The following is a 26,820-nucleotide window of genomic DNA, read 5'->3' as shown; positions in this document are numbered from 1 at the left end:
TATAGAACAAGAGAGTTTTATGGAAAATTTTTTCTTACACTGTAATTCTGGTGTGATCTCCCATCAAGATTGTAAAAGCAGTGAAAGCCTTTTGAATTTTTTTGTTGGGACTTTAATTCATGAAAGCCCACTAGCTGGCTCTCACCAAGATTGTCATGGGCTATATCACTTGTGGTTAAGTTAATTAAAAACAAAAAACAAAAACAACAATTTTGTGTAATATTGGTAAGCATTTTGATTGCTGCAGCAAAGAAGGATGTACACCAGAGGAACTAGGGTGCTGAGGTAGAGGGACTTTTTATAGGGATTTTTCGTAGGAATTAGGCTTACCTAAATATGGTTCCCTTGCACTCAGTCTCCTCAAGGCAGAGTCTACTCAGTTGCACCTTGGTTTCTCCTATTCCAGCAACCTGGATATTTTGTCAGGACTTTAAACTGGAGATGATTATAAGTATTACCTATTTCCCATCTCTCTTGTATCACTGTCCTTCACTGCCTTTCACTGTTTGAGTACCATAGTTTTATATATTTTGCCTGACTTTTTAAATTGTTTTAGGCAGTACAGAAAATCTAGTCTCTGTCATTCCACCTTAGAAATCGTTCTGGAATTCTGGAATTCTTTTTAGAAGAAAATATTGGGGGAGGATAATGTGTGGCAGACCAAAAAAAAAAAAAAAAGTATGCCAAGGCTTATTTGGAAGACATGAAAGGCTACAAGGCTTTAAAGGACAGAAGAAAAGTAATATTAAAATAGTCATAAGTAGTTTTTAAAAACTAGTTTCAGGAATAGATTTTGATCTGTGGAAAGAGATAGATTTTAGCTAAGTTGTACTCAGTAGTATTAATATGCAGTAAATAGTTATTCCAAGGTTTAGAATAAGTGCAGGGCTCAATAGGTGCACCCATCTATTAGTAAGTAATTGTGTTTACTTGAAAGTAAAATATTATTTTTCTTTAATTTTTTTTGTTTTAAAAAATAGCTACTAAGTTATTAGGACATAAAAATGTGTTGTTTAGACCTATTTAATAAACAGAACTGTAGTTATTTTGACTTGGGAATGTCATGAAAGATTATTGAGACACTAAGGGCATCCTGAACTGAGAAAGTTTGGGAATTTTACATATAGCCATTTTTTTAAAATTGCTTCAAGTGTGATTTCAGTCATTTTTTAAGGCATTTTCCTGGAGATCCTTGGCAGTCACTATAGATAACATTTCTGTTTGTAACTGATGTATAGAGTACTGTGGAAGTACATAAGAGTGAGAAGTAGTATTTTCTGGGTGCTTACTATGCTATAGGCATTATTTTTAAATCTCATCTAATACTTGTCGCAATTCTGAGTTGAGTGTTATTCCCATTTAATAGGTAAGGAACCAAATGAATTATTTTGCTTATGGCTACACATCTAAAAGGGTGAAACTTGCATTTAAATCTAGTTCCAAAGCTTATGGAGTTTTCATTAGAGAGCTCAAGTGATTTTCCTATTTATGAGAACTCTGTAATGAAGGCTTCCTGAAGTGATACTGAAGGTATTATTTTTCAATTTAGGGAAGTTAATTGGATGGAGGATCAAGGGAACAAAGATTACTATGTTGTAGATTTGAGGATTGGAAGTAAAAACTAAAGGTTAGATTTTTATGTTAATTCTTAGTCCTCTGTACATGCTGGCTTTTTTTTTTTTTTTTTTGCATCATTTGATGGATTATTAGATTTGTTAGTATATTTAGTAAACTTATTTCCTAGTAGACAATCAGTGAAGATTGTTAAAGTGTACACATAGTTATTTTCAGTCATCTACAATTTATAGTCCATAGAAGTCAAATAATACAGAGTTAATTTTTCACTGTCAGTTTTTCATTTGAATGTGTTCTTGCCTTTGTGCTTCCAGACCATAAAGACATTTCTCAATCCAATAAAAGGCTTTTTATTATTTGTTCTTTATTATCTCCTTCTGGAAATGTTATGGTATTTGGAATTATCTCAACCATTTTCTATATCTCTATACCTTTGTTTCGAATTTTCTATATGTTTGATTCTTTTTGCTGCATTCTGTGTTATTTCTTAAAACCTGTCCTCTGTTTATAAATTCTCTTTTCAACTATGTCTAATTTCCTTCCATCTTTTTTATCAAATCCTAAAATATTATTATATGTTTAATTCATGGATGTCCTGGCTGGGTATTTTCAAATCTGCTTAGATGGATTACTTCTATTTAGTACTTTTATTTAGGTGCATTAAGTACATTAATGTTATTGATGTCATAATTCTAATATAGTATTTTCAGGTCAGATTCTGTAGTTTGATTTTTCTATGTATACTTCCTGTGGTAGTTTTTGTTTGTTATGGGGATTTTTGGATGCGTGGATTCTTTCATTTGCAAGAAATATGATTCTTCCATGCATGTGGAGGCAGTACCTCTCTGGAACTACCACATTTCTAAGTGGTATGAATTTAGGCCATACACCTACATAAGTGTTGGTTTGTGGTTATTAATTTCTCAGGGGAGTCAGTTTTTTGTCCTTTTATATCTTTGTATTCTACCTACTTCACAGGCAGACAGGCATATATCTCTGTCACCTTTGTGTTTGGAATTTTGTTTATGTTATGTTTATTTGTTTATTTTTCATAGTTTATGATTTACAGAGTCTTGAATGTAGATTTTAAATAATATGACTTCACATACAGATTAAACTCTAAATTCTGGGCCCTTAAAAATAGGACTCTTAATGACCAGACTATAGGCCATACATCAGCAGATGGCACCAGTGTTCAGCAAATACTAGCCTTTGAGTTCTTTTTTTTTTTTTAATGTTTTATTTATTTTTGATACAGAGAGAGACAGAGCATGAGAGGGGGAGGACAGAGCATGAGAGAGAGAAGGAGACACAGAACCGGAAGCAGACTCCAGGCTCTAGGTCAGTGTTCAACACAGAGCCTGATGTGGGGCTCGAACCCACAAACATGAGATCTGACCTGAGCTGAAGTCGAAGGCTTAACCGATGAGCCACCCAGGCGCCCCTTAGCCTTTGAGTTCTTAACTATCTGGATTTCGGCCTCCTTTTTTCTTATAGTCTTTTATTAATTCTTTAGTTTTCAGTGAGCCCAGCCATATGCTTAAATAGTTTTAAAAAACATATTTTACTCAACATTTTTAGATATTAGATACTAGGAGGGGAGTTGACTAAATATCTTGATTTGTCATTGTACAAAAAGACAACTCATTTGATTTTCTGTAATCTGTACTCATGGAACTCTTCAGAAGCAAGTTACAAACTTTAGAACACTTTGATGTGGATTTGCTCTACTTTACACAGAGGTGGAATTGTAACTATTTGCCTTGGCCATACATAGGCAAGTAACTCCTGATTTTCCAAGGAACATTTAAAATCACAAAATTTGTCTGAAAAGGTATACTGACATGGTAGTGGTGTTAGGAAACCAGTTGTTAGCGATTTTATATTCATTTTTTAATTTTGTCTCAAAACAGTAACATAATATTCAAGTTAGAAATTGAAGCACTGTTAATTCAGTACTCTTTTCTGTTTTAAAGTGTTAAACAGGTATTCTTCCTACCCCAAAATAGTTACATAAGAACAGTCTGTTGTCACAGAAGTTATTCTATTATAGTTATTCTATTATAAAGGGTATAGTTTCTATTTAAAATGCTAACCTACAAATATTTAGCCTTTTGAGCCATCTGCTCTGCTAAATACCCCATAAGTATTTTAGACTGAAATCTGAGAAATGGAAATAATTGAAAACCATTACATTGTTGACTTTTGATTTTGTACAAATGTCTTGCTTTTAAGAAGTAGAATGACATAGAAAGCTTATTTGCAAAATATTCCATTATCCTCATTAAAAAATATATAGACTTTTAAACTCTCTTATAGAAAGGACCTTCTGTATCTAGATGAAATTATTCTATTAAAATATCTAATTTTTTTAACTAAATAAACATGAAAACTCAATATATTTATTCCAACAGTAAATATTTTTGACTCCTTAAATTTAGAGTGCTGTTAGGTAAATTTATGTTTAAAATCATTACCTTGATTAAATAAGAATCTTCTGTTAGAAATGTTGAGGAAAGTTTGCTCCCCACTTCTAATGAAATTATAAAAATTGTCTTTATAACTCCAGTATTCAATTAGCCATTTTTATGAATTACACGTTTTTATTGGATACTTACTTTATATTTCATTTTTTAAAGTTTATTTCTTATGAGAGAAAGAGCACACAAAGGAGGGGCAGGGAAAGGAGAGGGAGAGAGAGAATCCCAAGCAGGCTCTGCACTGTCAGTGCACTGCCTCACGCGGGACTTTATCTCTTGAACCGTGAGATCATGACATGAGCTGCGTTCGAGTTGGATCCTTAGCTGACTGAGTCACCCATGTACCCCCATATTTCCTTTTTGAATAGCATTCTATTAAACTGTTAAACATATGGAGAAAGCTTAGTTACCCTTGTATTCCTGCCCAAATCACTCATACAAAAATGCTCACTGACTCACTCCCATCCCCAGAGGACTGGAAACAAGGAGAAAGGAGCATTACAGCTGGACAAAATAGGGGTTGAAGAAAATTGCCTAAGTAACTATAAACTGATTTTAGAATGAATCTATAATTCAAATTCAAATATCACTTGTACAAAAACTTTAAATATGTGAGTTTTGTTCAATGTAGGCCATGACTTGAAAGTGCTTCTGAGAACCTGACAGAAAGAAATGTAAATTCTCTGGTGAATATAGTTTATCTTTAAATTAAAAGAAATACCACAAATTATTTCCCAATGAATATGAAAAGCCACAAGGAAATGAGGTGCCATGAATGAGAATTAGGAGGAACATTAGACAGGTTTGTGCAGTTTGTTTTGGAGGCCATTCCATTGTAGTTTCTATTCCATTTGGACATGATTGAATATGCCCCTTAGTCTATATAATACTTATTGTAGAAATTCAGTGTGTGTGTGTGTGTTTGTTACTTCATAATGTCCCAGCCTTTATTTGGATTCATTTCTGGAATCAGCAGTAATAAGAACCAACAGCCATGGCCAGAGGTTGAAGAAATGTGATAGAGTTTAAGGCATGCTGTCCCACTAAAATATGGATATTTTTCCTGCTCCTTTTGGAGTTGATTTTGTTTCCATGTATTTTCTAAGCTTGATTTTTCTGGCCTTTGTTTATTTCTCTACGCTTCTATTTCTTTAGCTTATTTCTCTTTTTGCTTAATAAAGCTGGAGTCAGTTTTTGTTTACAAGCAGTTACTCTGACTGACAGACCATACCCTGCCTTTACAGTGGAGGGACCCCCCATTCATTGCTTCAGTTGTTTGCTTCTGTGAACACACACCAGGAGAACTTGTCTCTCTCCCGCTCTATGTGGTTATGAACAAGTCTCCATATGCAGAGAAGGCTTTTGTTGTTTTTCTAAATTACTCCAGTTTATACTTTTGGTTGATTTTTAATCTCTGTTTTCCCTTCAAAGTCCTAGTAATTTAAACACTGACAGTGCTCTATTGTCTAATGAAACACTTAGGAAGACAAAATGAATTGTTTTTCAAGGTAACATATTCCATTTTGAATATGTTTTCTTTTTTGAAGAAAATTACTCTATTAAGTAACTTCTCTTCTCTTGAGCCCAAGTTTGTCTTGTTACTGGTTCTGATTCCCTTTCCTAGAGCATCCAGGAGAGCTTACTCACCCTTCTATATAAAAGCTCTTTAATTAAAAATAGTTAATAATGCCTTGACTTCTCTTTTTTTTTTTCATGTTTCTTATATTACCTTGTCTTGTCAAAAGTGAAAAATGAGTTTAGTGTTTGCTAAGTCAAAAAATAAATCATTATTAGCCATATTGTTACTATAAATGAAACAGTTAAATTTTATTCTTACCCTTGGAATTCTTCCTGTTATTTACACTACTGTTTTTCTCTTCTCTTCTTAAAGGTTCTAAGTTTTCCTTGTTCATCTTTCAGGCATCTCAATAAAAATATGACTTACAATTTTAATTAGAACAAAGATATGTAACAGGTTGATGATATTGGATCCAATTTTATATATTCCATATGTGTACAATGTGTAACTTGATTATAGATTGTGTTGAGTAAAGTAAGAATCTAATGAAGGCCTACTATGACTATATGAAGTAAACCAGTTCACTAAAAATTTAAATGCTGGTGGTATGAAACATATTCTTCTGGTGCTATCTGCAGATTAAACAAGAATCTAATGAAGGCCTACTATTGTACTACCCAAAGTTTAATTTTTATTATTTGTTTTCTTTTCCATATCTACTCCCTCCCATCCTCACTGTCTTTATGATCATGTCTTCATGATGTCTCTTTCTCTTATTAAATCTTTTCTCAGAAAAAGAAGTCATACTCTTTTGGGTGGGTGTGGGGGGAGTTGTATGTGTGTGTGCGCATATGCACGTGCTTGTGAAATCTTCACAGTAGCAATTAAATCATACTATGTGTGCAACTGTCTACCTGTAAACCCAGCATTTTGAGTAAACAATCATCTAATACACTTTACAATTTTTTTGAAAGAATGTCCATAAATTTTCTAATATAGGAAATATGGACTAATGCCAGACATATAGTCAGTTCTTATATGTTGATTGATTGATTGACCCAAATTTCAGAATACTAAAAGATTAGGGATCGTAGTTGACAAAACATTTTAAGATTCTATAGTAGACAAATTAACAAAATCTCTGACTGCCTAGATTAGGCTGTGTAGATTGGTTCCATCTAGAAAAGCAGTCACATATTTGAGCAGTGTTTATGTGCAATTTCTGGCAAGATTTAATCTAGCAATGAATACTTTTTTTCGAAAGCCTTCTATAGGAGGGATTTTGATACCAAGTCATAGTTAACATTTGCATAAAATCTTGGTAGGTAAAGGAGTTTCATCTCTTGGTAGATGTCCATTAAGCCTTAGGTCAAATTTATTCTATTTATACTTGTAGTTAGAACACAAAATAGGAAAAAGAAAAGTGAAGATACCAAGTTTTCAAATGGGTAAGATTCTGTTTCTCAATAGAGTTTATAATACTACATTAAGTTTACTTGGTTATGAATTCATTTTTTTCACCTTTTTGTTATGGTTATTATGCCTCAACTCTTTATTTTTTTCAACTTTATTTTGAAACTTTCAAACTTTCAGAATAGTTGAGAGAATAGTATGATGAACATCTGTACATTCCACACCTAGATTCATGACTGTTACTATTTTGTAAAATTTACTTTATCTATACATATCTAGGCCTTACTTTTTTTTATCTGCTATATGAAAATATTTATAGATATCATGGCACTTCTCTCCTGAATATATAGGCATCTGGTTCCTAAAAATAAGGGCATTTTTTTAAACATCCTTATCATATGCTGGAAATGAAAATATTGGTATAATAATATCACCTCTTATATAGTACATTTTATATTTGAGATTTCTCTAATTTTCCCAAAATATTATCTATAGATTCTTTTACTAGGTATTCCATCAAGGACCATAAATGTCATTTGATAGTCATGTCTCTTCAGGTTGTTACATAAGCTGTCAAAATTTGATACAGAATATATTCCTACTTAACAACTATGGAAAGTGTCTTACTAATCATGAAGAAAACAAATATAAATCCAGACATTTTGAAAATATTTCATTATAATGTTTATGATACAGTTTATTTTAATATTTAAAATGATTTATACTTCTTGAAATTCAAATTAATTTTTTATTTTCTTCAGGTAACTTCCAAGAAATAGAATAGCTGGATCATATATGGCAGTTTTATTTATTTATTTATTTATTTATTTTTCTCCAGAGACGATTTTATTTTTTTTTATAGTAGTTTATTGTCAAATTGGTTTCCATATAACACCCAGTGCTTCTCCCCACAAGTGCCCCCTCTATGACCAAGACCCATTTCCCACTCTCCCCCGTCAGACCTCAGTTTGTTTTCAGTATTCAATAGTCTCTCATGATTTGTGTCCCTGTCTTTCCCAAATTCTCTTTCCCCATTCCCCTCCCTGTGGTACTCTGTTAGATTTCTCCTGTCAGACCTATGAGTGCAAACATATGGTATCTGTCTTCGCCTGACTTATTTTGCTTAGCATGACACCCTCGAGGTCCATCAACTTTGCTACAAATGGCCAGATTTCATTCTTTCTCAATGCCATGTAGTACTCCATTGTATATATATACCACATCATCTTGATCCATTCATCAGGTGATGGACATTTAGGCTCTTTCCATGATTTGGCTATTGCAGAAAGGGCCACTATGAACATTGGGGTACATGTGCTCCTATGCATCAGCACTTCTGTATCCCTAGGGTAAATCCCTAGCAGTGATATTGCTGGGTCATAAGGGAGTTCTATTGATAGTTTTTTGAGGAACCTCCACACTGTTTTCCAGAGGGGCTGCACCAGTTTACATTCCCACCAACAGTGTAGGAGGGTACCTGTTTTTCCACATCCTCACCAGCATCTATCCTCTCTTGATTTGTTCATTTTAGCCACTCTGACTGGCATGAGGTGGTATCTCAGTGTGGTTTTGATTTGTATTTCCCTGATGATGAGTGACGCTGAGCATCATTTCACGTGCCTGTTGGCCATCTGGATGTCCTCTTTGGAGAAGTGTCTGTTCAGGTCTTCTGCCCATTTCTTCACTGGATTATTGATTTTTCAGGTATGGAGTTTGGTGAGTTCCTTGTAGATTTTGGATACTAGCCCTTTATCCGATATGCCATTTGTCACTGCCTTTTCCCATTCTGTTGGTTGCCTATTAGTTTTTTTGATTGTTTCCTTTGCAGTGCAGAAGCTTTTTATCTTGATGAGATCCAAGAGATCATTTTTGTTCTTGATTCCTTTGCCTTTGAGGATGAGTCAAGTAGGAGATTGCTGCGATTGAGGTCAAGGAGGCTGTTTCCTGCTTTCTCCTCTAGGATTTTGATGGTTGTCTGTTTCACATTTAAATCTTTTGTCTATTTTGAGTTTATTTTTGTGAATGGTGTAGGAAGGTGGTCTAGTTTCATTCTTCTGCATGTTGCTGTCCAGCTATCCCAACACCACCTGCTAAAGAGGCTGTGTTTTTTCCATTGGATACTCCTTCCTGCTTTCTCAAAGATTAATTGGCCATACACTTGTGGGTCCAGTTCTGGGCTCTCTATTCTATTCCATTGGTCCATGTGTCTGTTTTTGTGCCAATACCATACTGTCTTGATGAGGACAGTTTTGTAGTAGAGGCTAAAGTCTACAATTGTGATGCCTCCCGTTTTGGTTTTGTTCTTCAATATTACTTTGGCTATTTGTGATTTTTATTGTTTGTTTGTTTGTTTGGTTGGTTCCATATGAATTTACGATAATTTGCTCTAGCTTTGAGAAGAATGCTGGTGCAATTTTGATGGGGATTGCATTGAATGTGTAGATTGCTTTGGGTAATAGTGACATTTTAACGATGTTTAATCTTCTGATCCATGAGCATGGAATATTTTTCCACTTCTTTGTGTCTTCTTCAATTTCTTTCATAAGTTTTCTATAGTTTTCATCATACAGTTCTTTTACATCTTTGGTTAGGTTTATTCCTAGGTATTTTATGATTTTTTGTGCAATTGTGAATGGGATCAGTTTCCTGGTTTCTTTTTCTGTTGTTTCATTTTTGGTGTATAAAAATGCAACTGATTTCTGTACTATGATTTCGTACCCTGTGACTTTGCTGAATTCATGGATCAGTTCTAGAAGTCTTCTGGTGGAGTCGATCAGGTTTTCCATGTAGAGGATCATGTCGTCTGCAAAATGTGAAAGTTTGACGTCATATTTGCCAATTCTGATGCCTCTTATTTCCTTTTGTTGTCTCATTGCTGATGCTAGGACTTCCAACACTATGTTAAACAACAGTGGTAACATCCCTGTCGTGTTCCTGATCTCAGGAAGTGCTGTCAGTTTTTCCCCATTGAGGATGATATTAGCTGTGGATTTTTCATAGATTGCTTTAATAATGTTTATGTAAGTTCCTTCTATCCCGGCTTTCTTGAAGGTTTTTATTAATAAGGGATGTCGTATTTTGTCAAATGCTTTTTCTGCATATATTGACAGGATCGTATGGTTTTTATCTTTTTTTCTGTTAATGTGATGTATCACATTGATGGATTTGTGAATATTGAACCAGCCCTTTAACCCAGGAATGGATCCCACTTGATCATGATGGATAATTCTTTTTATGTGCTGCTGAATTCGATTTGCTAGTATCTTGCTGAGTATTTTTGCATTCGTATTCATTAAAGATATTGGCCTATAGTTCTCATTTTTTGTTGGGTCTCTGATTGAGGAATCAAAGTGATATTTGCTTCGTAGAATGAGTCTGGGAGTCTTCCTTCCATTTCTATTTTTTGGAATAACTTGAGAAGAATCGGTGTTAACTCTGCTCTAAATATTAGAACTCCCCTGGGAATCCATCCGGCCCTGGGCTTTTATTCGTTGGGAGATTTTTTGATAACTGATTCGATTTCTTCACTGGTTATGGGTCTGTTCAGATTTTCTGTCTCTTCTTGTTTGAATTTTGGTAGTGCATGTGTGTTTAGGAATTTGTTGATTTCTTCCAGATTGTCCAGTTTGTTGGGATATACTTTTTCATAGTAACCTCTGATGATTGCTTTTATTTCTGAGGGATCATTTGTAATAGATCCATTTTCCTTCATGATTTTGTCTATTTGAGTGTTCTCTCTTTTCTATCCGAGGAGCCTTGCTAGAGGTTTATCAATTTTGTTTGCTTTTTCAAAAAACCCACTCTTGGTTTCATTGATTTTTTTCAACTGCTTTTTTGGATTCTTTATTGTCCATTTCTGCCCTGATCTTTATTATTTCTCTTCCTCTGCTGGATTTGAGGTGTTCTTACTGCTCCATTTCTAGTTTCCTTAGGTGATCTGTTAGATTTTGAGTTTGAGCCTTTTTTAGTTTGTTGAAATAGGATTACAATAAACTTTCCTCTTAGGACAGACTTTGCTGCATCCCAAAGCATTGGGGTTGTTGTATTTTCATTTTCATCTGTTTCCATATATTTTTAAATTTCCTCTCTAATTGCCTGATTCACCCATTTTTCAGTACGGTGGTTTTTAACCTCCACATTTTTGGAGGTTTTCCAGACTTTTTCCTGTAGTTGATTTCAAGTTTCATAGCATTGTGATTTGAAAGTGTGCATGGTATGATCTCAATTCATTTGTATTTATGGAGGGCTGTTTTATGACCCAGTATGTGACCAGTCTTGGAGAATGTGCCCTGCACACTCAAGATGAAAGTGAATTCCCTAGCTTCAGGATGCAGAGTTCTAAATATATTTATTAATTCCATCTGTTCCAGTGTGTCTTTCAGGTCCATTGTTTAGTGATTTTCTGTCTGGTTGACCTATCCATTGTTGTAAGTGGAGTATTAAAGTCCTCTGCAATTAGCACATTCTTATTGATGAGATTGTTTCTGTTTGCAAATAGTTGTTTTATGTATTTGGGTGCTCTCGAATTCAGTGCATAGATGTTTATAATTGTTAGCTCTTTCTGATGGAGAAACCCTGTAATTATTATATAATGTCCTCCATCTTTTGTTACTGCCTTTACTTTATTTTTTTATATTTTTTATTTATTTTTTTAATAATAGTTTATTGTCAGATTGGTTTCCATATAACACCCAGTGCTTCTCCCCACAAGTGCCCCCCACCATGACCATCACCCCCTCCCTCCTTCCCCCCCCTTTACTTTAAAGTTCAGTTTTTCCGATATAAGTTTGGCTACTCCAGCTTTGTTTTGGCGTCTAGTCGCATGGTAGATATTTCTCCATTTTTGGTATTGGTTTGTTCAGATTTTCTATCTCTTCCCATTTGAATTTTGGTAGTACATGTGTGTTTAGGAATTTTTCTATTTCTTCTATGTTGTCCAGTTTGTTGGCATATAATTTTCATAGTATTCCTGATAATTGCTTGTATTTCTCAGGGATCATTTGTAATACTTCCATTTTCATTCATGATATTGTCTATTTGGGTGCACGCGTGCGCGCACGCTCGCGCTCGCTCGCTCTCTCTCTCTCTCTCTCTCTCTCTCGAGGTTTATCAATTTTGCTTTTTCTAGTTTCATGAAATAGACCTGGAGTGCAATGTACTTTCCTCTTAGGACTGCCTTTGCTGCATTCCAGAGAGTTTGGATTGTTGTATTTTCAGTTTCATTTGTTTCTATATATTTTTGATTTCTTCTCCAATTGCCTGATTGGCCCATTCATTTTTTAGTAGAGTATTCTTTAACCTCCATGTTTTTGGAGGTTTCCCATCCTTTTTCTGTGATTGATTTCAAGTTTCATAGCACTGGCATCTGAAAATGTGCATGGTATGATCTCAATTCATTTATATTTATGGAGGGCTGCTTTATGCCCCAGTATGTGATCTATCTTGGAGAATGTGCCATTCACACTTGAGAAGAAAGTGAATTCTCTAGCCTCAGGATGTAGAGTTCTAAATATATCTGTCAAACCCATCTGTTCCAATGTGTCATTCATGTCCATTGTGTCTTTAATGATTTTCTGTCTAGTTGATCTATCTATTGTTGGTGGAGTATTAAAATCCCCTGCTATTAGCACATTCATATCAATAAGGTTATTTCTGTTTGTGATTGTTTTATGTATTTGGGTGCTTCCAAATTTGGTGTGTAGACGTTTATAATTGGTAGCTCTTCCTGATGGGTACACTCTGTAGTTATTATATAATGCCCTTCTTTATCTCTTGTTACTGCCTTTACTTTAATGTCTAGTTTGTCCAATGTAAGTATGGCTACTCCAGCTTTCTTTTGAATTCCAGTCGCATGATAGATATTTCTCCATCCCCTTACTTTCAATCTGAAGGTGTCCACAGGTCTAAAATGAGTCTCTTTTAGACAGCAAATAGATGAATTTTGTCTTTTTATCCATTCTGATACCCTATGTCTTTTTATTGGAACATGTAGTCCATTTACATTCAGTGTTGTTATTGGAAAATATGGGTCTTGAGTCATTGTATTCTCTGTAGGATTTATGCTTGTAGTGGTGTCTCTGGTACTTGTGTTCCTTGCAACATTTTCCTCATAGAGTCCCCCTTCGGGTGTCTTCTAGGGCTGGATTAGTGGTGATGAATTCCTTCAATTTTTGTTTGTTTGGGAAAACCTTTCTCTCCTTCTATTCTGAATGACAGGCTTTGTTGCATAAAGGATTCTTGGCTGCATATTCATCACAACTATTTTTAAGGTCCATCATCTTTGTAACAATAGCTTCTCTGGTTTCTTCCATACCTTTTTCAAGCCCAGAGATTAATTTTATGACTTTTGTTCTAAATTTTTGGTCAGTTATATGCTTTTATCTGTTTGACAAATTCTCTAGCTGTCACTTTTTTCCAGAATTTCTTTAGAGTTTTCCCATTTTGTGTAGCTTTCTGTCTCTTGTAAGTTATAAAAACTTGTTATGCACTCTGCACCTGTGATTTCTGCTATTTTAAAGGAGGCTCTTTGACTGTCCGTGGCCTGTCCATTCAGGAAGAGTTCTTTTAAGGTGTTCCTTAGTCTCTTTGTTGTGCCTTTGATTATTTTATTTCCCTACTTGTAGTGATATTTGGGACTCTCCACCATGTGTACTTGTTTCTTGAGTTAGCTCTGGAAAGAAAAACAGACAGACAAATAGGGAACAAAAGCAAGTCAATGCACAGACAAATCAAACAAGCAAACTGAAAGGCAAACAAAAACAAAATCAAAAACAACAAAAGACAAAGGGTTGCCTAAAAGCATAAAACCTGAAATACCAGGTACAAATAAAGAGCAGGGTGGAGGCAGTGCTAATGGAAGAGCATATACAAAGAGAAAAATGACAGGGGTCGAGAGAAAGAGACATTGAACAGTGACCAAACAGAGAGACTGAAAGGCTTAATTCAGAGAGAGAAAAAGAATATGGTAGGAGATGAGGAAAAGACATGAAGATAATGTTACCCAGAGAAATTATATAGTCTGATTATTCAGAGATAGAAAGGAAGATAACAGTGGAGGTGTAGAATATGCATCAAGAAAATGATTAAATATGACTGTTTAAGCAAACCTATAATCAGAGTGCCCATTCCAGAGGAGAGGAGAGATAAGAATGAGAAAAGGGAGAATTTATCTGAATAGCAAAATCAATCTAGAGTTAATCACAGCAATGCATCCATGCTGTTCTTGTCCTGGGCTCCAGTTTAAAAAAAAAAAAAAAGCAGTTCTCTGGCACCATGGGCATGGTTTGGTGTAGGCATTTCTTGCCTACACTGTGGGTCCCATGGGCCGCTCCCTGAGGCCCTGCCTTGGTGGTTTTGGGGAGAAAAATGGTGGCCCCCCAGTCGCTTCTCGAACCAAGCATTACAAGTCACTCTTTTGTGTCCTATCTCCCTGTGCTGTGGGCAAAGCCAAGGTGGGCCATGTTCTGTGTCCCACGCCCAGCCTCGTTTTTGGATCTTAGTCCCCATACTTTAATGATATTGCCCGAAATGTAATCCTGCAGGCTGGGGCGCTTCCTAGCCAGAGATTGAGTAGGAGAAGTAGGGGAGTGGTTCCTCCTGATGTCAACTGGGACCGGGGCATTTGGCCCAAAGATAGAGTTACCCTCTCTCTCCGAATACCCTGCAGTTAGGGATGGGATTATAGGATCCCTCTCTTTTCCGGGCCAAGGTTTTTCTCTTCTCCAGGGACAGTTCTATGAACAGTTACTGCCGCCCTTTCTCTTCCCCTTGCCTCTCCACAGAGGGGGTTCCCTCCCCTCTGAGTCTCCATGCCCTGGGCCCATTTTTATCTTTACCAGTTCAGAATCATGAACCTATGAGGCTGTCTTCTTAGTGTACTCTGTCTCTTTTCCTCCCAGACTCTTGAGGTGCAGTGTCCTTTGGATTCAGCCCTTTTTTTTTTTTTTTTTTTGAGAGATGTGGTGGGCAGTTATGGAACTTCTATTTCTCCGCCATCTTGCCTCCTCTCTTTGTTGAAGATTAATTGGCCAATTAGATGTGGGTTCATTTCTAGGTTTTCTGTTTTGTTTCAAAGATATGTATGTGTATTTTTGTGCCAACATCATACCAGTCCTTTGGAACCCACTTTAATTATTGTTTTTTCCCCCCTAAATCAGTGTTTTAGATGTAGAATTGATAAAGCAAATACTGAACTTGAACTAAACTATTATTAGCTATAAATCTAAAGATCATTTTAGATTTGTCAATGTAATTATTACTGATGACTTTCTGAATTCTAATATGCTAAAATTTAAGTGAAATGATGATTTTGGAATTTGGTGACTTTGGCTAAGAACATTCATCATGGCCTGCAGTAGTTAGCACTGTTTCCAAGGGCTATTTTACTTACTATCACTTTTTCACTATACTTTATATATCTACTATTCAGAATGTAGTCCCCCACATTTCTGACGTAAGGAATTTCTTAATATCAGGACACTTCTATTTCATATAATAAGATATGGGTATTCTAACTGCCATTTTGTAAAGGAAAGTTTGTGAGAAATTTAGACAATGAGTTATTGAGAGAGCTCACCTCTTTCATTCTTGCATAAGCATATGTAAAGCTCCTCCTGTTAACAGGTGTATTTGTAGGCTTTGGAATCGGAAAAAAATTGTTCCTGATATTAAAAACTTTATGTGAAAAGGTATAAAGCCATGATAATAAAATGGCTGAAATAAGTGCCGAAATATAAATAATACAAAATATAATACATCCACATTTAATTGACTTCCACTTAACCAATTCACTAGCTTATCTTCTCAATTGCTTATGTAAAACACACTGATATGTTCATAATACAGTAGACCCTTGAACGTGGGAGTTAGTAGCACTGACCCATTTGATTGAAAATTTGCATATAACTTTTGACTCACCTAAATTTACTAATAGCCTACTGTTAACCAGAAGCCTTAATGATAACATAGTTGATTAACACGTATTTTGCATGTTATGTGTATTTTATGCTATATTTTTACCACAAAGTAAGCTATAGAAATGAAAATGTTACTGAGAAAATCATAAGGAAGGATGCCAGAGCTGCTATGCGGGACCCTAGCCATCACCAGCCAGTATCATATGCACATCCTAGGAAGTCTGGGACTGTGTTCATTCCATCCATGAGTTATCAGCCAAGGACATTAAGGGCAGCATAATTAACTTGAAGAAGCACCGGGACTTCATGTGTATCATCACCAATGTAGCCTCACAATGAGTCAAAACACAGATATAAATTATACTCAGATGGTTGACCTGGACACCATATATTTTAAGTGATGTATATAGATCCTCATCTTCCCTTGCATGTAGTTCAGGAGGCAAAAACCAGGGAGTAATGCATAGATTATGTATTTGCTACTGGGTATAACATCAAACTTGGTGTGTGCAACATATATGTGAACGGAGGCAATGGCCACCTGCTATAGAAGTGTATGAAAGTCCAGCCCAAGGGTAGAGGAATCCTAGAAAATGCCACCAAGTTCTCATCATTGACAAGAACCACTGTGTTGAAGTGGTATGGTGTCATGGAAGAGCCCCTGATAATAGAGAAGGACGTGCCCTCATACCTCTAGCTCCACAAGTGTGCACCCCCCATCAAATCCCACCAACACCACTCCCTGGAGTGTTCCACCTGGCAACCATGAGGATTTGCCTGAAAACTAGCTCGCGCTTCCTGCCAGAAGAAGGTCCCTTACCTTGCCAGGTGGCATGGTGCCCCCCTCACCCCTGGCTCTCTTGTGGAAATAAAACATACAAACAGGGGAAAAAACTAGGAAGAGAAAATACATTTACAGTACTGTAAATAAAAAATCCTTAAGTGGACCCTCATAGGTTAAACCCATGTTGTTCAAGGATGAACTGTATACTAAACATTTGCCATTAGAGTGCTAGGCTACTCTCTAGAATAATTCCCCATAGTTGACATTTATACTTCTAAGAAGCTGTTGTTTTTATCCAAAACCATCTTATACCAATAGATCTTTTTACTATAAATGCTGAGTTAAATGTTAAAAAACTTATAAGTAAGTGAAAAATTTATTTTTATTTCTTTATATAAACTTTGGGAAAATTATAAAGTTGAGTTACTAAATATTGTTTCTAAATTCGATATGATTAGATTATATGAGAGATCGCTTCTTGGCCTTTTGGCTAAGATCAAGTGTAGATTATATGAGAAAATCAGAAACCTAATGATTGTTTCATAATTTATAGATGATTATTTAATGGTTATGGCTGATGAAAGAAACATAATACTCCCTCTAAACAGAAGACCCATACTCAGAACAAAGCCTTAGTTCTGTATCAAAAGATTGATAGATAGATATTCATTTATATGTTTTAAGTAAAATAAACCATGTCATTTATTCTTATGATTCCTTACCTTATATACTTTTATTGATTAATCAACCAACATACCCATGTTGAAATAGATAGCTTTCATAGTCAATGAAACAAATAATGAGTTCAGCATTTTCTAATGACTTTTGTTTCATTGCTGTATGAAGGATCATCAGAAAAGATTTTGAATGTTAAGCAAGTGTGAGAGTTTTCTTTACCAGTCCTAATATTTTTCTTTTCTTCTTCTTAGCTTATATCTTCTTAGTCCATATGCCTTTCTATTCACTGAATGCTAGCATCTTTTTGTAGCCAGATTGGCAATTACTTTCTATAATAATAGTCATCATTAAGATATACATATAGCAATAACAACAGCTCCATTCATTTTGTTTTAGACAGTTTATGGAAGGTTAAAAATATGCCCCTTATTATCTCTTAAATTTGGTATCTATTCTACATTTTATCTAACAAAAGCATCATGTTAAAGTAGAATACTAGAATAAAATCCAAGAGATATGATTTCTGTGCCTTGATGCAGTGTTATCTGGGATGATTTTGGACAAGGCACTTATTTATGTTTTTTATTTTAAAATGGAGAATTAAACTAAATTACTTTAGAAATCTTTTTTCTTCATAAAGCCTAAATAAAATAACCCAAACAAATCCAATATACTTTTTTTAGATTATGAGATTTTTCAGAAGGGATTTCTTGGCTGGAATTCTGTTTTTTGACACTATTGTGATACTAAAATCAGGCATAATAGTTCTGTTTTCTGAATCTGCAAATATACAAAGGACTAGCACAAAAGTGAAGGCCATAGTTTTATCAGTCTAGAAAGAAGGAAATATATTAATTTGGGAGGAGTGGAGAAGGTTTCAGTTCTTTATCTTGTTCTTTTTCCTTTCCCTTTGCCTTCCCTTCCCTTCCCTTCCCTTCCCCTTCCTTCCCCTTCCCCTTTCCCCTTTCCCCTTTCCCCTTCCCCTTTTCCCTTTCCCCTTCCCCTTCCCCTTTCCCCTTTCCCCTTCCCCTTTCCCCTTTCCCCCTACCCCTTCCCCTTCCCCTTTCCCCCTACCCCTTTTCCCCTTCTCCTTCCCCTTTCCTCTTCCCTTTCCCTTTCCCTTCCCTATCCCTTCTCTTCAGAGGTAACAAAAGAGCACTTGAGTGGCTCAATTTGTTAAGCATCCAACCTCCTTTCAGGTCATGGTGCTGTGGTTCTTGAGTTTGAGCCCTGCTTCAGGCTCTGCTGATTGGAGCCTGGAGCCTCCTTCATATTCTGTGGCTTCTCTCTCTGTCCCTTCCCTGCTCGTGCTCTCTCTCTCTCTGTGTCTCAAAAATATATAAACATTAAAAAAGTTAACAGAGGTAACACATTGACTTATAATAAGGTCAATGTATACTTTTTTTTTTGATAGTAGGAACAAAATAAATTAAAGCCTAACATGTCTCAGTAAAATTCTAAAAGTCATCGGCCTTCTTAAATTTTATCTATCTGGAAAATCTGATGATTAAGTGCAAGTTAATGAATTTGAGATGGACTGAATATGTTCTAAGACTTCACTTTGATCCTTCTGTATTACTTCCCCATGTTACTATTACCCCTAACTGTGCAACATAGCTTTTGGCTAGTTTCCAGCAATCCAGGCAAGCTGAAACAGTTGTCCTAAAAATAAAATTTTTGTACTTGTGGGATATCATTTAGCTGATTTTCTAATTTGGTTGAATTTGGCTCAGAATTAATTATGTGTTAATTTGGTATTAATGTCAGATAAATAGAAGAACAATAAATGATATTGAAAATTTTGCGGCGCTCACATTTTGGTCATGAACTTCTGCAGTCAAATGTTCTAACCCTGAGCTGTACCCCCAAGTCATGAACTTCTGAAGGCTCCTAAAAGAAGCATTGTTCTATAGTAACACTTATCCTTGCTTTTTTTTTTTTTTCTTTTACATACTAGAAACACACTCTGGTTAGAGGAGAGATTAGGGTACCTTCCGCCATTTACAAACATGTGGGTGTTTATGAACCCCAATCTGAGAAATAGAGGCCTATAGCAGTGTTTTTGCAAGTGTGGTCTTGTACTGTTTACATCAGAATCACCTTTAGAAAGCTTATTTAAAAAAAAAAAAGCATATTTCTGACCTTCATCTAAAGCCTATTAAATCAGAATCTCCAAGAATGAAATTCAGGAATCAGTATTTTAATGAGCTCTCATGTGGCTCATATGCCCACTTAATGTAGAATACCTTACCTTAAGTATATTTTGTATCTTGAAATATTTATTACCTAATGATAATAGTATATGCATATACAGTTGACCCTTGAACAATGTGTTGAATTGTGTGGGTTTGTTTATTTTTTAATTAAATTAATTTTAATTTAACTTAATTTATTTTTTAAAGCTTATTTTGAGAGAGAGAGAGAGAAAGAATGAATGAGTTGGGGAGAGGAGCAAAGGGGAGGAGAGAGGGAGAATCCTAAACAGGTTTCATGCTCTACATGGAACCCGATGTGGGGCTTGATCCCATGACCCTAGGATCATGATCTGAGTTGAAATCAAGAATCAGACACTCAACCGACTGAACTACCCAGGTGTTCAGATTATTCAAGACTGCCTTTGACTTCATTAATGACATGGACTTTGGTATGAGCACTGAAACTAAAGCAATTTAATGGTGGATAAATTTAGATAAATAAAAAAGCAAAAGTGTCAGGGAGAAATTACAATATATTTCCATAGAGTTACACTGAGTGTATCTGCCACTCCCACCTCCTCTACTTTTTCTACCTCTGCCATCCCTGAGACAGCATGGCCAATCTCTTCTTCCTCCCTCTCCTCAGCCTACTCAATGTGAAGACAAGGGCGAAGACTTTTATAATGATTAACTTTCACTGAAGGAATAGTAAATAATCATCATGGTGTACAGTCAAGCTTATCTATTGTGTATGCAAGTGTCTTCATGCAAAGTCTAATAACTGTATGGCAAGAATGGTATGAGATGCTTCTGTGTCATCGCCATCATCACCTAAGTATTCATCATGTAGAACATTGTGTGCAAGTCTTATGTGGAAGTTGATGTCCTATCCTTATATAGGCATAAAGTGAGTGATTTTTAATTCTATATAAAATTAGAATGTGTTCTCTTCCTGTTTTATAACTTTCCTTTCAAATAATCACATTACCATATACTATGCCTATCACACATAATTGGAGAAACTGTATCAGCCTCTCACCATAGGTAAGTGGTTTTTCAAAAAAATAGTAACAATGTTTCCAATATCATGAATATGACTAATAATACTGTATGCCATAAAAATTGTATTACAGTTCATTCATTAGTGTATAGACGGTTACCATAGTCATATTGATTACATTGGGCTACCACAAAGCAATCATTGCTGCTTCTTCATTTTCAGTGGATAAATCATTATACCTATAAATAAAAGTGAATTTCTTTCTCACATTATATTTTCAGTTTATTTAAAGTTTATTTATTTATCTTGAAAGAGAGAGTGAGAGAGAGAGCTTATGTATAAGCAAGGGAGAGGCAGAGAGAGAAAGGGGAAGAAAGAGAATCCCAAGCCGACTCTGTGCTGATAGCCACATTGAGGGGCTCAAATTCATGAATCATGCGATCATGACCTGAGCTGAAATCGAGTCAGTGCTTAACTGATTGAGTCACCTACGCGCCCCTTGTCTTTTCATTTTTGATACTTAGTGTGAGTAATACAACATCTATAGTATTTTGTATCATATCATATTGCTGTAGGTACTGATCTGATTCATCTTGCAAACATACAGATTTGTGATATGATAGAGTTACAGTACTGTAAATGTATTTTCCTTATGATTTTTGTAAAAACATTTTCTGTTGTCTCGGTTACTTTATTGCAAGAATACAGTATGTAATCTTTGTATAATACATATTACATACAAAATATGTGTTAATTGACTTATCAGTAAGGCTTCTGGTCAGCAGTAGGCTACTAATAGTTAAGTTTGTGGGGAGTTAGAAGTTATACATACATTTTTTACTGTGTTGGGGAGGGCAGGACAGCACCCCTAATTCCTGTGTTGTTCAAGGGTCAGCTATAATTTATACATAAATGCACACAAAAAACTAGAAGTGCATGCTAACAATTTTTATAGATGGGATGATGTTCAGTCAAAAAAAATTGGAGATCATTAATCTAGATATACACCGTTCAGTATGGTAGCCACTAGCCACGTGTTGCTGTTGAGTAGGGAAAATGGCTAATCTAGATTATAAATCTAAAATATATAAAATACACATAGATTTTAACAATTTACATGGATATAAATATCTCCTTAATTATTTAATTAATTGTTGAAATGATATATTTTGTTATATGGGGTCAAGTAAAATATATTAAATTAAATTTTATCTGTTTCTTTTTACTTTTTTTTTTTCCAGTGTGGCTGTTAGAAAGTTTAAATTTATGGGGCACCTGGGTAGCTCAGTTGGTTAAGCAGCTGACTTTGGCACAGGTCATGATCTCGTGGTTTGTGGGTTTGAGCCTCCCATCAGGCTCTGTACTGACAGGCTCAGAGCCTGGAGCCTGCTTTGGATTCTGTCTCCCTCTGTCTCTCTGCCCCTCCCCCACTCACACTCTGTCTCCATCTCTCAAAAAATGAGTAAACATTAAAAACATTTTTTTGAGCTTAAAATTGTAGTGTGGCTAGCATAGATTTCCATTGGACAGCACTGGTCTACAACTTATAAACATTGACTTTGGAATTAGAGGCTCTCAATTTCTTCACAGTTCTTACTCTTCATTCCTTTATTCTTATGAATAATGAAGATGACAAGTATTTTATTTATAATTAGTATATAGCGAAACTCTAAACTGATAATTTTTAGGTCATTGGGAGAGATTAAGAGATTAACATATTAATGAGATTAATGGGAAGATTGGTGTCAATTTTAGGAGCTTGTTAAGAAATTCTTAAGAGCTACTGAACTTAAATATCTCTAACTTTTCTCATTCTGTGAGCATACCTGCAAAATCATTACAAACCATTTGGACCTTAAATTTAGAGTTTTACCAAATATTTGTAATATTGTCAAATTAAAGTCTGAGAGGATTACTTAACACTTGAATAATTCTTCTCACTGTGATAACATGCAATATGTAAGGTCTCACACTACATCTACTCCATCAGAATTCAAATATGTAAGATGTACTGGTGTTGGTGGGCACCTTCAAGTCTAGATTTCTGCTTAGACTGCCACCTAGTGACAGATTTATAAAATTTATGCAACTAAGATACCTATTTTTCTTTTTTTCTCCTCATAGTAGTAAAATAATTTATATAGAAAAAACATAAAATTAGAAGGAAGATATTTACTTTTTCCACATACAGTCCTGTACCAGTTCCCTAGAGACAGTTTTAACTGTTTCAGATTTTAATTGTTTTCATATTTACCACAATAACTAGAAATGACAATCCTATACCTTGTTTCTGTCTTCAAATATAAAGAATATTTATGGACTTCCTTCCTTCTAGAAAACTTAAGGAATTGACTCACACCATCACATCTTTCCCTGACCCCCCTCCCCTTAGTTCTTTGACGGTATCAGTCTTTTTACTTCACATAGTATGCATCCATTTCTTTCAATATAAAGTTTAGACACCCTCTCTTTACATCATTTTCTATAAATTGAGGAAATCAATACCCCAATTTTTTCTCTATTTTTTCTTTTGTTTCCCAGATTCTGTCAACTGTGCCATTACTTTCATATTGTGAAGATTTTTATACTTTACTTTTTTAAAAATTACTTCATTTTTTAATTTACATTCAAGTTAGTTAGCATATAGTACAACAATAATTTCAGGAGTAGATTCCTTACTGCTCCTTACCCATTTATCCCATCCCCCCTCCCACAACAACTCCAGCAACCTCTGTTTACTCTCTATATTTAAGAGTCTCGTGTTTTGTCCCCTCCCTGTTTTTATATTATTTTTGCTTCCCCTCCCTTATCTTCATCTGTATCTTAAAGTCCTCATATGAGTGAAGTTATATGATACTTGTCTTTCTCTGACTAATTTCACTTAGCATAATACCCTCTAGTTCCATCCACATAGTTGCAAATGGCAAGATTTCATGCTTTTTGATTGCTGGGGTAATACTCCATTGTATACATATATATATATATATATACACCACATCTTCTTTATCCATTCATCTATCAATGGACATTTGGGCTTTTTCTGTAATTTAGCTCTTGTTGCTAGCACTACTATAAACATTGGGGGGCATGTGCCCCTTCAAAACAGCATACCTATATCCCCTAGATAAATACCTATAGTGCAATTTCTGGGTTGTAGGATAGTTCTATTTTTAATTTTTTGAGGAACCTCCATACTGCTTTCCAGAGTAGCTGCACCAGTTTGCATTCCCACCAACAGTGCAAAAGAGATCCTCTTTCTCCGCATCCTCACCAACATCTGTTGTTGTCTGAGTTGTTAATGTTAACCATTCTGACAGGTGTGAGATTGTATCTCATTGTGATTTTTATTTCTATTTCCCTGATGATGAGTGATATTGAGCATTTTTTCATGTGTCTGTTATCCATCTGGATGTCTTCTTTGGAGAAGTGTCTATTCATGTCTTTTGCCCATTTTTTTACTGGATTATTTGTATTTGGGGTGTAGAGTTTAGTAAGTTCTTTGTAGATTTTGGATACTAACCCTTTATCTGATATGTCATTTGCCAATATCTTCTCCCCTTCCATCAGTTACCTTTTAGTTTTGCTTACATTACTTTTTATAACCATATTAAATCATTCATTGCATAAATTTTGGCTGATTGCTTTTCAAGTACCAGATAACTTATTAGGTGCTATGGATACTGTGGTTGAACATTTAACTATATAGTATCTGCCTTTATGGGACTTACAGTCTAGTATTACATGTTTTGTGTAAGCATTGATTCTAAAAATTATAATCTAATAAATTTTATGTATATGTTTATAATTTGTACATATTCTTCATTATAAAACCAGGTGATATGATAAGCTTAATAGGTAAGGAATTTTAATACTATGACCCCTAAACCTCTGCTACTCAAAGAAGAATGTCAAGATTAAATGCATTCTTTCTTCCTACATTCCATGCATTCAAATTAATGACTCATTTGTATTTGGATTATGATTTTTTTTATAGCTTTTTTTTCCACAGGTTTCTTTTTTTTTTCCCAGAGGTTTCTAATTGCCTTTTTTTTTCCCTCATAGTGCATGCTGTTACCCTGTCATTAAGTCATTTATTACTCTGCTGCACATTTTCATCTTTGAATTTATCCTCCCCCAGAGTACTCTGATTTTGTCCAGAGATCATTTGCTCTCTAGACCTACTACACAGCTATTGCTGTGTGCTTTATTTTCATTACACTCCCGAGACAGTTACTGATTCTTGGATTCATTTTTTAGTTCTCGTGGATTATATCTTCAAGGTAGTACTTAATAAATGAATTAATATATGTAGGAGGTAAAGTATCTGAGTTCCTGTATCTTTGAGAAAAGGTTTTATTTTCCCTATTCTTATATTATGGTTGGTTGTATAATTCCAGATTCAAAATCAGTTGCCCTCAAACCTTTAAAACAATTCTCCATTGTTATCTAGTGTTGCTGAATTTCTTATTTTTATTCTTATAACGTTTTATTTTTCTAACTCTGAGAGATCTTTTCTTAAGTTTTATAAAATTGCCTGTAGTAAAATGTCTAGTAATAACTCTTTTTTCATTCATCCTGCTTGGCACTTGATAAGCCAATTCAATTAAAAGAGTTGTGTTTCAGCTTTTGAAAAATTTCCTTCTTTTGTTGAATTGTTTTCATTTGCTCTGTATTTCTCTTCTTTTTCTAGAACACCAAGTCAACAGATATAGTATTATCTTTTCTTTTATTTTTTCCCCTGTATTTTATTTTTTAATTTTTTTTCTATTTTTATTTTTTATCTTTTAATATAGTTTATTGTCAAGTTGGTTTCCATATAACACCCATTGCTCATCACAACAAGTGCCCTCCTCCATGCCCATCACCCATTTTCCCCTCTCCCCCACCTGCCATCAACCCTCAGTTTGTTCTCAGTATATAAGAGTCTCTTGTGGTTTGCCTCCCTCCCTCTCCCCAACTATTTTTCCCCCTTCCCTTCCCCTATGGTCCTTTGTTAAGTTTCTCCTGTTCCACATATGAGTGAAAACATACGGTATCTGTCCTTCTCTGCCTGACTTATTTCACTTAGTATAATACCCTCCAGTTCCATCCACTTTGCTACAAATGGTCATATTTCATTCCTTCTCAATGCCATGTAATACTCCATTGTATATATATACCACATCTTCTTGATCCATTAATCAGGTGATGGACATTTAGGCTCTTTCCATGATTTGGCTATTGTAGAAAGTGCCACTATGAACATTGGAGTACATGTGCCCCTATGCATCAGCCCTTCTGTATCCCTTGGGTAAATCCCTAGCAGTGCTATTGCTGGGTCATAGGGGAGTTCTATTGTTAATTTTTTGAGGAACCTCTACACTGTTTTCCAGAGTGGCTGCACCAGTTTGTATTCCCACCAATAGTATAGGAGGATGCCCGTTTCTCCACATCCTTACCAGCATCTTTAGTTTCCTGATTTGTTCATTTTAGCCACTCTGACCAGCATGAGGTGGTATCTCAGTGTCGTTTAAAAATACGGAACGCTTCGTGAATTTGCATGTCATCCTTGCACAAGGGCCATACTAATCTTCCCTGTATCATTCCAATTTTAGTGTATGTGTTGCCAAAGCGTGCACTAATATCTTTTCTGTACATTGTATAGTTGCTGGCTTGCCTTTACTCTGTTTTCAATGTTTCCATCTCTTTAGGAGTGATATTGGCCTATAATTCATCTTTGTCTACTTTTCTTGCCTGGTTTTTGTTTTTATATCAAGGTTTTATTGCTTATAATTAAATGAATTTGAGATTGTTTTATTCCTTTCTTTCTTGTTATTCTTGTAGATTTTTATAAGATTAAACGTATTTATTATGTGAAAGTTGGGCCTAATGCTTTCGTAAGATGTTAACTACTGATTGAGTTTTGAATGGTGTTAGTACTATTCAGACTCTGTCTTCCATCTTGAGTCTGTTTTAAAAGGTTATTGTGGGGGCACCTGGATGGCTCAGTCGGTTAAGCTTCCAACTTCAGCTCAGGTCATGATATCACGGTTTGTGAGTTCAAGCCCCACATTGGGCTCTGTGCTGACAGTTCAGAACCTGGAGCCTCCTTCAGATTCTGTGTCTCCCCCTCTTTATGCCCCTCCCATGCCCATGCTCTATCTTTCATAATAAATAAAAATGTTAAAAAATTTTTTAAAAAAGGTTATTGTGGAGTACCTGGGTAGCTCAGCAGTTAAGTGTCTGATTCTTGATCCTGGTTCAGGTCATAATCTCATAGTT

General features: G+C 35.2%; 1 protein-coding gene and 1 non-coding gene across 8 annotated transcripts in view; one reads left to right on the top strand and one right to left on the bottom strand.

The window, feature by feature from the left end:
- Window positions 1-26,820, top strand: part of GPHN (gephyrin) — a 608,842-nt gene that overhangs the window by 196,392 nt on the left and 385,630 nt on the right. The window lies entirely within an intron of this gene.
- Window positions 26,071-26,177, bottom strand: LOC115303103. The gene has a single exon (XR_003913819.1). It is a non-coding gene; the product is annotated as a U6 spliceosomal RNA (small nuclear RNA).

This window comes from Suricata suricatta, chromosome 9 (genome assembly GCF_006229205.1).
Source record: "Suricata suricatta isolate VVHF042 chromosome 9, meerkat_22Aug2017_6uvM2_HiC, whole genome shotgun sequence".
NCBI lineage: Eukaryota > Metazoa > Chordata > Mammalia > Carnivora > Herpestidae > Suricata > Suricata suricatta.
The sequence above is the reverse complement of the archived record's forward strand: the minus strand, read 5'-3'. Positions and strand labels throughout refer to the sequence as shown.